Here is a 10,023-nt window from a genome sequence, read left to right as displayed (position 1 = left end):
CAGGGCACCTCTTCACGTGGTCGACCGTGGGGTTTTTCTCGACGACACATCCATCGTTCCGCTGTCGTGATCGATGGTGTCTGTAGCGTGCTGTCTACGGTGTACCGCGCGGTGTTGTGTGTTGTACTGTGTGCGTCCCGAGAGATCAGCGCGAATAGAGTCCCAGTGTTCGTGTACAAACGGCAACAAACTCCTCTGCTCCCCTGCTCTGCTCTGCACACCCTTCACTGGCGTGATCGTCATAAAACCCATCTGAACTGTGGGTTCTCAGCTCTGGAACGCGTCGGAGCTGCATTCTGTAAGTGAAATAAAACGTCTATAGCCGCACGTTTGGACATCGTGTCCGATGCGAATATCCCAACGGGGCAACGTCGAGGCTCCGGGTACCTCAGGAAGGCGGGCGGGGGTGGTGAAGGCCGGCAGCTGTGTGGGGTCACCAGCCCCGGGACTGCAGAGCGCCGCTCCAGAAACACCTCCATCACCCGGACAAGACACCTGAAACTAACACAGCCGCCGCCGAAACGGGTTTCCTTTCTTCACCTGTCAGCGTGGAATCAACTTGTACCTGTTCTGAAATAATAATAATAATAATAATAATAATAATAATAATAATGATTATTGTTGTTATTGTTTTTTATTATTATTATTATTATTTAATTAATTAACGAATAACGTTTTTCTGACCTTCGCCGTAAACACACAGGAACCCAGAGCAAAATAAGACTGAAAACGGGACTGAAAATCAAAGATCTCCGACAAAAAAAAAGTTTCAGAAGTCGAAAATCAGAATTAGCCGCTTGTTTCGTGTGGGAGGGAGCCCGGCGGGAAAGGGTTCGATTTTCCCGAGTCGTTCCTGTTTCCCCGGTGGGGGGGTGGTGTCACACGGGACGAAGCCCCGGGGGAAAACAATTCAAGACGGAGCAAATCTAATGAGGACAGAAATATCTCGCTGAAGCTCTGCTTTCAGAGCGGGTCAGCAAGAGGAGGACATTCCTGCGGGGAGATCAGCCCGGATGAAGGCGGGTTTCGAGACAGGTGGTCGCGTTTTTGTGGGGTAGTTTAATTTCTCTTTTTTTTTCCTAAACGATTTGGTTCTCGGTTTACGGGCAGGCCGCTATCAGGTCGTGTCCAGGCCGGGTCCTGCCCGGGGCGAGCAGAGAGTCACATGCCGGGCTATTTAGGAATCGGAGCTCGGCACCCCGCAGCCGAGACCGACACCCCTGAACACGGGCACCAGACGGGGCGGTGTCGGTTCTGCTATCAAGTGCAGCCGAAATGCTACGAACGTCTTTATTATTAACGTCCATCTGAAAGCCGCGAGCTTCACAGAAAAACAGCCCACCCTGTAGCGCGCTCACGAGTGGGACGGTAACGCCCTGAGGCCTGACGAGAACAACACGCTTCGCTCATTTATTTTATTTCTGGCGATTTATGTTAAAATACTTCGTCGGGTTCTGCCGAACAGCCCCTCGCTGTACTGGGCCACCCCGACTCCAGGGTGCCGCTCGTCTGAGGAAGTGTGGATGTAATTTGCTTTTCCTGCTCGGTTACCCGAGTTTAATATTCACTGCGGAGACCGGCGGCCCCCCTGAACCATCTCACTCGCGTAAAATACCGCGCCACGTCTTAGCACGATCTCCCTGAGGCCCCTCGCCTGACACCGTGCAGGAGGCCCGATCAGATTGGACTGTTCATCGATTACTGTGCTGTTAGAGCACCGCGCCATTCCGCACTGTAGAGTGTTATTTTATTTAATCTTCTCTTAAATCGTTACACGTTTCCTTAGAGATTCGGCCTCGGAGCCCCGTAAATCCCCCTGGACGAATTAATGACTTCATGGCCGAAGTGAGCTGGGCGAATCAAGTCGCCCCGTGCGGCGGTGTCGGTCAAAGTTTTTAAGCGAAGAATTTTCAAACTGTTCCGGCTTCGCAACACTTAGAGTCCAGATAAACTCCCTTCGGACACACAAAGGCGCGTTTCAACGAATTCGAGAATCAGGTTATTGAGGGAGGGAGAGAAACCGCCTTTTATTAGAGGTAAAGCGAATTAGAAAGCGGAAATTATAGTATCGATACGATAAAGATCGAATTTTTGTTATTATCATCATATAAATGTGTTATTCCGAACTGAAAGTGCGCCGAAAAGGGAATTTCAGAAAAATGTTCAGGAACATCCGAGCCCCCCACGCAAACCTGTGGACGTGCCGTCGGCCTGTCGCAGTTTAAAGGTCAGGCAGCTACAGGTCTAACCTGCTACTGGCTGGGACCGCAAGAGAACCTCCTCTCTCTTTCAGGCAAAAAAAATAAAATATAAAAACACATGATTAACGAGCATCCAAGTCTTCAGGTCCATTTTCACAAACTGTTAGACGTGAGCTGAAAACGATTAATTAAACACTGCACCAGTCTGCACTTATATTTCCATAATTAATACATTGAAACTCATCATTGCTTAAATGTTTTTAATTAAAAGCGTCTTTGTCTTGTTGGATAATTAGAAACCAAAACACAAACAGGAGGAAAAAATCATTTTCTATCCCGCCCTGTTTGGAAGCCGTCAATATCCGGCTGATTGCTCTCGCCTGTGATCGGGGAAGAAATTAATTAAACTAAGGAGTTCACGGCGGAGACACGACCGGACCCGGCACGCGTGGCTCTTCCACGGAACGCGCTCAAATTCGCGACAGCACGGGGCTAAATCAAATCACATCACATCAAATCAAATCTTTCCCGTTGTATAAAAACAGTTCTGCAAAAAAATGGGTTATAATGTGTTTATACACATAGTTCATTTTTTAAAGAGCTTATTATAATGGTAAAACTTTTGTTGGAAACGTTAAGTTCTGAATTAGACTAAGAACAATTTAATTCCGGCTACTGTGGTGTTACAACATACGTGCTAGGTTTTATTTAATTTATTTTATTTATCCCTGGCCATGTCATCCCGCTGGCTGGCTGTAGTGTGGATTATTTATGTGTTTAGTGCGCTCAGCATTAACGTGTCCAGAAGACACTAAGCTATGTGAGAGAGAGATTGGTGCTACATTAACCGCCACATCAAGAATCGCCTTGAAGTTCCGGAGAGGTTTTGGGGTAAAAGACTGTTTTTTTTTCCTTCCCTCGAGGGCAATTCTCCCTTCAGCACGAAAGTTAAAACGGCCCCGCGTGACAGTTCGGGTGACGACGTCACGGAAGGCTCGAGAAGACACAGGGACCCCCTCAGGCCGGTCTGACCCCGCTGACCCCCCCTGACCCCCACTTCATCCCGCGCCTGCGACCCCGGTTTATCACCCAGGACTGGGAAGCGCTGCTTCGGCGGGCTTGAGACCATGGAGAATATCGGTCCTACCGCAGGGAGCCGGGCGGCGGTGCAAACCCGACAATTCCGTCCACATCTATCGATCTTTTTTATTTTCTTAAAAAAAGGGCCGTGTCGTCATTTGTTTTCACCCTCCTCGGCAGGGAGCTGGTGTCCAGGCCGAACAGCCTGCGGTCTCAGTCAGACAGGTGCTGGGTGCAGTTAGCGCCGCAGATCCTCAGATCGAGAGCTGGCAGACTGGACACCGCCGAGCTCCCCTCTCCTTCAAATAAAGAGATTAATCAGATTATTCAAGGGGTGCGAGAAAGCACTAACAGGACAAGCGCTGGAAAAACCCTTATTATTATTATTATTATTATTATTATTATTATTATTATTATTATTATTATTATTATTATTAATGATGATGAAGATGCCTAAGTGCCGGTAATCCAGAGTAATATCTGGGCGCTCAGCAGACATTTCGATAATACGAGAAGGACACAAGTCCGTCTCCATCCTCGCTCCCGGCCTCGGACCCGTGATCCTCCCTGTCCTTCGTTTTCAGTTTTCCTTCTCTTTCCTTTTCTCCTATCTTGTCGTTCACCCGGTCTCCCCGTTTTTCCTAGCTCATTCCTCCGCGATCGGGGGTGAATCGATTCGCCTGCGCGACCCCCCCTCAGGCCCGGCTCGCCGGCACCTGCGGCATCAACACACGACCGGGACCTGTCGCGTTTCACGCGTCTCCAACCCCCAACAAAACCCCGTTTGGGTGTTAACGGTTCACATGGTTCAGAAAGAAACGGGCGGCGGGCAGTCGTGTGAGAAGTGAGGTTTCTCACTGTGGCAGAAAGGCACTGTCTGCTTAGCCACGGGCAGCGAGCAGAATTACATCTCACGCGACTCGCGTTGTGCTCATTTGTGATCTAGAGGAGCAAAGAATAGGGACGACTGACGACTTAATTAACCCTAATAAATGTTTCGATGCTTCTCACTTCGAGAAGAGGTTAAAGGAGTCAGATGTGAGAATAAGATAAAAGGAAAACTGGAAACGAAGGTCAGGTCGTTTTCTGGAATTGCAAATTCACGTTTTCTGGAATTGCAGATTCACTGGAGTTTGCCTTCCAGTGAATAAAGAAATCAAGGTTTTTTCAAAGCACCCGGATTTTCCTCTGCTATAAAATTCGTTTCCGTGTTTGTGTGTTTCTCGGCTCAGAAAATAAAAGTGAATTTCTGCGACTCCCTGTCTGCTGTAGGGCCCGGGGCGCGAGTCTTCGACACAGGGAGTCCTTAGAGAGATCGCTCCGCCAGACCGATTACAAATAAACCCGGACCGTGTCGAGTCTTTTCTTACTGTCTTCCTAAACATCAATCCCTTCTCCAAAATTAAAGCGAGATCGAAATTATATTATGCCAAAATACCGGCGACCCGGCGAGAGAGAGGAGTAATAATTTCTTCCTCGCCTTTGTAATACTGCATGTATACTCCTCTGATCTCGCACTCTTAGTTCAAAAGGGTTTCATGTGATGAACTTCAAATGGCTCACTCAGGAATGTGCCCACATAAAACTAGGATGGGACAAAGTTTCAAAGCCCTTCAGCGAAGACCACGAATCGCCGCACTTTTTCGAACTGTGGAGCACTGTGTCGTCTTCCGACTCCGCTATTTTTAACGCCGAGAACGATATTCGTTTAATTTCTCTTCGCACAAAGTAAAAAAAAAATACTTTCACGGCGGGTTTTGGGAAGAAAGGGAAGGACAAATATCTAATCGAAACGTTGATAGAGGCGCTCGGACCTGTAGAGCAGCTGGACCTGCGCCGTCAGCACGCAAAGCACTGGAAAGTCAAGTCTTATGTTGAACACAGGATATGACCACTAATTTCCCCCTGTGCCCCTGACTGATGGACAGTGTATCACAGTGTATCTCTGTGCGTGTGTGACCTCCTGTCCGGTGCTGTTTTCGACAGGTCTGTTCCACAGCGTTTCCGCGGTGTTTCAGTTCAGACCTTCGATGTCTCACCGAATGTCGCGCCTACACGCGGGGACAGCGATCTCGATCGCGATTGTCGGCGCTAACGGACTTGACGCTTCAGTCGGGTTCAGCAGACTCCTCTTTTCCCCCTGAAGAACTGCCCGTGACAGGGAAGAAAACAAACGAAACCCACCGCTCCCACGCCCGTCTTCTTCAGCCGGCGCGGCTGTTTCGCCACACCACGCGGAAGACACACGCATTGTGTGCGCGTGCAGTGGGGGGTGTAGGGGGGGGTGATACACTTTCCTCCTCACGTTTCTAATGGACTGGGACCGGGAATCCCCCAAGGACAATACTCCCCAGTTGCAGTTTGAAACCCACTCACCCGTGGGGTACAGACACCCCAACAGGCCTAAACTGGGATTTCAATTGGAAAAGCGCTGCAATTAAGACCGCGGGGTGAATACGGATCAAAGGAGGAATATTTTACACAATTCGTTTCGGGAGTGTCTTTGGAGGTCATCCGCGGTCAGCCCTGCCTCTGGACCGTCTGTACCGAGCGGAACCACAGGAGAGACGCCGAAACGCGACGGCGTGGCGAGCTGTCCACGCCTCGCGCTTCCGCAGACACGGGAGCCGCGCGCCCCACCTCCTGCTCGTCCCCGCGAGGCCCGGCCACCCCGAGAGCCACGAGGGGCATCGACAGCGGGACCCCTCCCCAGACACGCGCACGCCCGTCCTCTCCCTCCGGGAGGAATTTGCGCTCCGACGGCGTCGCCATCGCGAAGCTTCAGTTTGTGTTGTTTTTGTTATGGTTTTTTTTTTTTTGCTCCGAAACGCTGTAAAAGTTTACAGGCAGCAGCGTCGAGCATGAGGCTGGGCAGTTCGGTAAACAGAGTGACCCTCCCCTCACCCCTCTCCCCTCCCCACCCCCTCCTTCACCACCACCACCACCGAATGCACGGTTGTGAAACAGCACCTGGTTAAGACGCAGGAGTCGGCTCGTCCCCGGCGCACCTGAAGTCGCCCCCTCGGAGGCGCGCTCTCGCTCTCGCTCTCGGGCGCGGGCAGGGTCTCGCGGCAGCGGCGCTCCAGGTGTCCGCGGGGCAGGAGGGCATACCCCCCCCCCACACCAGGCCCAGATCCCCCCAGAGCCGGGACCCCAGGGGCCGGAGAGCGCAGCGCTCAGCCGGCGTGCCGAGCGCCCGTCCGGGAGCGTCTGTGAGCGCGCCGCAGAAGAAAGCCCTTCAGCACCAGCCCGTCTTTCTTTTCAACAACACGGCTGTTTTGTTTTGTTCCAGTTTTTTTTTCCTTTCATTAAGAGGTGGTGGTAGTGCGGGGGGGGGTCAGCGGCGGTGATCACATGATGTCAATTCACCTGAGCAGCGAACAAAGAGGGTACAGACAGGAGAGAGAGAGAGAGAGAGGGGGAGAGAGGAGAGAGGGAGAGGAGATTCACTCACAGGCCAGGGGACACTCTCACCAGGCCACACACTCAAGCAGAAAGTGGGATTCTGGGGAGGAGAGAGAGGGAGCACATAAGAGGTATTGTTGACCAGCACAGCGCCTGTGTTTGTCTGCATCCGGACCTCAGACCGCACTCGCTGCCTAGACCCGGCCCGGGACAGAGCCAGGAGCCATCCCGGGCTGGGCCGTGTCCGTCCGGCGGCTCTGGGAGCAGGGAAGGTGCTGTGGCTCCTCTGTGGGGGCTGGGTTTCCTGCTGGGACGCAGGCAGGCCGTTCCTCCCCGCACTCTGACAGGTGCTGTGGGCTAATAGCACTGGGCCACTCATACAGCTCTGCACACAACACACAGCACTGGGCCACTCATACAGCTCTGCACAAAACACACAGCACTGGGCAACTCATACAGCTCTGCACAAAACACACAGCACTGGGCCACTCATACAGCTCTGCACACAACACACAGCACTGGGCAACTCATACAGCTCTGCACAAAACACACAGCACTGGGCAACTCATACAGCTCTGCACAAAACACACAGCACTGGGCCACTCATACAGCTCTGCACAAAACACACAGCACTGGGCAACTCATACAGCTCTGCACAAAACACACAGCACTGGGCAACTCAAACAGCTCTGCACACAACACACAGCACCGTGCGATTTGTATGGTACTGCACAAAACACACAGCACCGTGCGATTTGTACGGTACTGCACAAAACACACCACTCTGTGCAATTTATACACTACTGCACCAAACACACCACACTGTGCAATGTGTACAGTACTATACAAATTATACAGCACTGTGCAATTTATAAAGTACTGCACAAATTAAACAGCATTGTGCAATTTATACGGTACAGGACAAAATACACAGCACTGTTCAATTTATGTAGTACTACACAAAAAACACAGCATTTTAAAAAGTATTGTCCAAAATAAACTGCTTTGTGCAATTCATGCAGTACTGCACAGATCATAAAGCACTGTGCAATGTGTATAATAGTGCACCAAATGTGTAGTGTTGTGAAAATAATACAATAGTGTGTAACACTTATAGGACACTCACGTTAATAACATGCCAGGACTAATGCCATTCCTGGTGATTCAGAATGTTGCACAAGAGCACAGAAATCAGCTCTTTCTGTTCTGCTTAAGGACACCAACTCAAAACTGGAAAACAAGCCGCTGTTTCCTGGAAGTGCCCAGGGAGCGTTCAACTCCCTCCAGTGTGAAATTCCACTCCGTGAGCTCCTTCTCCCTGGGAAGCCACACGGATCTCCACCCTCTCGGGACAGTCCCCCTTTCCTGCATCCAGACCCACGGGTCACGGACAGGGATAGCGCCCCTGTTCCCCCACCCATCCTTAGTGGGACGAACTCCGACAACGGTTCCATAAGCAGCCGGCCTGTGGCTCCGGCCCCCTGGAATGAGGGAAGGGAAAGGCCATTCATGCGGATCTCCTCCAGTGACATCAGCAGAGCCGATCCAGGACACCGGAATTCCGAGGAGGGATGTGCACCCCTGGGGGAGACAGGGGCTGCCGGCTGTCCCCCAGTCTTCACCCAGGTGAGGGGAGCGTCCTGCAGTCAGAGGTCTAGAGCCTGGTCAGATCACACCCTGAGCCATCAGGAGCCCTGGGGGGCTCTGTGCACTGTACGCCATTAACCTCCCACTCCAATTACCCCAGCCCCCCCTCCTCCGCCCCGGGGGCATCATCTCCAGGATGACACATCAGACACGCCAGCTATCTGTTCCCAGGCCCGCCGCTAATTAACTCTCTGGCCCCTGGCAGCTTCAAAGGAGCGCAGAATCGCAGCCCCCCGGCTGGGCCCGGCAGGGTGGAGAATCGGGCCCGGCCCGCGATGAAGTAGCGAGCCTCCCGGCCCCAGCTCATTCCGACGTCTCGGCTCTCCCCCGGAAAACCAGAGGCGGATCATCCTGCCAATTCCGGCCTTCAGCCCTGGAGTGTAAGCAATCTCAGACACTGCGGCCGGGCCCGGAGCCTCTACCCACAGGCACCCGCTCAGGGCTCTGTCTCGAATCCTGAGCCTTCAGCTCGGGCCCCGGGGGCCCCGCAGCCTGGTGTCGTCTTGCCCAGCGCCGGATGTCCCCCCTGCGCTCTCCGCACCCCCCGGTCCGTCACGGACGGTCGCCGAAGCCCGTGCGCTTGGCTCGCCCGAAAAACCTGCTCGCCCCGTGCGAAGAGCGTGGTGCCATCGCCATCCAGTCCGAACCCTGGGGTCCCCCCCCCGCGTGGCCCTCGTGCACCCTGACGCGCCTGCTGCCCCCTCCCGGCGGGAGCCAGCAGGGAGCCCTCGCTGACCGGCGGCACTCTGTGCCCAGACAAGCGCACCCCCACTCGTGCCACAGGACAGCCCCTTGCCCAGTGCCTTCGCTGGCTGGGCGACCCGGAGCGTTCGAGCCGCTGAACCGGTGGGCTCCTGAGGAACCAGGAGCAGCTCAGCAGCAGCGAGCGTCAGACCCGACCAGGGTCACAGGGGCGATCGGCGGTGCTGCCCAGGAAGCACGATGTGCGATGATCCCCGACTGGCACGTTCAGACTTCTCCAGCGAGCCAGGGGAAGGAGGGGGATTTACTCTGGGGGTCCAACGGGCTGGGGGGCCCCCCAGAGTGTCTGTGTACAGGGTGCACTCGCGAGAGACCCTCCTGCCGGCCCAGATGGGTCCCGAGGCGGCGGGTCGGACTGGGGTCTCCAGCCCCACTCTGTGCCCCCTTGCGTAAGGGCTGTGCTGAGCTCTTCCCACGAGCGACTCTATTAATAACTCCCCTGCCGCTGGAGCTGGGGAGAGAAACGTTAGGAACCGCAGAAGATCGTCGGCGTTTCTGGCTTCCAGTCACTATAAAAAGTCACACACTCTCCAAAACAGGAGCTGATAACTTCAGGAAAATGTAGATGAAGATTCTGAGATTTTTTTGCTTTTAATGAGTGAGTCGAATCGAACAAGCTCCTCATTCAGCGCACTACTCTGCCACTGGACGTGCTTCTCTCCTGGAGATCCCAGCCAGGGTCCCAGTCCAGGATGAGCCCCTACATCCCAGAGATCACAGTCAGGGTCCCAGTCCAGGATGGGCCCCTACAGCCTGGAGATCACAGCCAGGGTCCCAGTCCAGGATGAGCCCCTACAGCCTGGAGATCACAGCCAGGGTCCCAGTCCAGGATGAGCCCCTACAGCCTGGAGATCACAGCCAGGGTCCCAGTCCAGGATGAGCCCCTACAGCCTGGAGATCACAGCCAGGGTCCCATGCTGGATAAGGT

The sequence above is a fragment of the Lepisosteus oculatus genome, chromosome 12 (assembly GCF_040954835.1).
Source record: "Lepisosteus oculatus isolate fLepOcu1 chromosome 12, fLepOcu1.hap2, whole genome shotgun sequence".
NCBI classification, from domain to species: Eukaryota; Metazoa; Chordata; class Actinopteri; order Semionotiformes; family Lepisosteidae; genus Lepisosteus; species Lepisosteus oculatus.
Note: the sequence above shows the minus strand (reverse complement) of the source record.